Source organism: Echinops telfairi, unplaced genomic scaffold (assembly GCF_000313985.2).
Source record: "Echinops telfairi isolate 266 unplaced genomic scaffold, ASM31398v2 ScPeMD7_233;HRSCAF=577, whole genome shotgun sequence".
In the NCBI taxonomy this organism is placed as follows: domain Eukaryota; kingdom Metazoa; phylum Chordata; class Mammalia; order Afrosoricida; family Tenrecidae; genus Echinops; species Echinops telfairi.
This window is the reverse complement of record NW_022104131.1, coordinates 2,881-4,324: the sequence shown is the minus strand read 5'-3', so window position 1 is coordinate 4,324 and position 1,444 is coordinate 2,881.

The window sequence follows — 1,444 nt, the reverse complement described above, 5'->3', positions numbered from 1 at the left end:
CTTTGTGTGAAAAAAAGAAAGATCCCCCTAGACACTGTAAGGAATCCTAAAACATCCGTTATAGGAATTTACTGCCTCAATAGACAAGGAAACCAGTTCACACACATTATGTCTAGGATCTGAGATGCTTAAATTAAAAAGTACATGGGTCCTTTCCTCTTACTGGTAAAGTGAAAACAATTCAAGTGAATATGACCCTAATCTTTTAGCCAATTTTGCCCAGTGAAAGCAAGCATGGGACATCCCCATGTATCAGAGCACTCCAGAAGGGCTATATTGGATCTGTGAGACCAGGGCTTACTCTATATTCTCACCCAATGGGGGAAGGGCATGTGTGCTAGGAACAATAGAACTTCCTTTTTTCCATTGCCACTGAGTGTAGGAGAATAATTATGGTTCCCACTTTATGATTCATCAAGAAACAAAAGAAAGCTGCAGTTAATTGGAAAGATGAATGGCCACCCAAAGGAATTGTTTAATGTTATGAGCCAGTCACTGGGCTAAGGATGGGTCCTGGGGATATTGAATGCCTATATACATGTTAAGCAGAATAATTCAACTACATGCAGTCATAGAGATCTTTACGACTGAAACAGCCCAGATACTCAACCTGTTAGTAACTCAACAGACTAAAATCAGGAATGGCAGTCTACCAGAAATGATTAGCATTACACTACCTCCTGGCAAAAGAAGATGGAATTGTGGAAATTTTAATCTCTCCAATTGCTGCCTCCAAATCGATGACAGCAGGCAAGCAATAAAGCAATTTACTGATCAAATGCAGACGTTAGCTCATGTACCAGCACCATCATGGAATGTATGGAACCCGACTCCCTGAGCGGAGGTTGGGGTGTGGGAGTGATTTTGAGCATTTGGAGGATTAAAAATCCTCTCAGGAAGAATCTTAGTGGTTATTGGGGGATGTTTACTTATCTCCTGTCCTCCCGTTAACAATCAACAATCAACAATGTCATTGAAACAGTGGCAGAATGGAAAACAGCATCTCGTGTCCTGTGGCTAAACTGGTCCAGGCCCCTAAATAAAAGTTATGAGCACATGGACAAGGAAGAAGGTGAGGTCCTGTAAGGCTAAAAAGCCCTAAAGAGCCTCAAGTTGGGGAATGAGGCAGGACAACTCACTGCTCCTGGGGCAAAGAGCCTCAATGGAATGTGAAAATCCCTGCCCTCTGTTAACACCTCTGCTTCCACCTCTGTAACCTGCCCTCCTGCTTCTGCTTCAGTAGCCCATTGCTAACAGCCTTGCAAAAGTCATCAAGAGCCCAGGTGTGGGGCTGTCTCTGTATACCACTGAGCCACATGTCAACACAAGTAAGTTCTTCCTTTTATCTCAACGACTTGGTGTTGGTGTTTCCTTCAGTGACTCTGGTAACATTTCCTTCTTGAAAGGGAGGAACATTTGAAGCACGTGTTGATGAACATCAAGT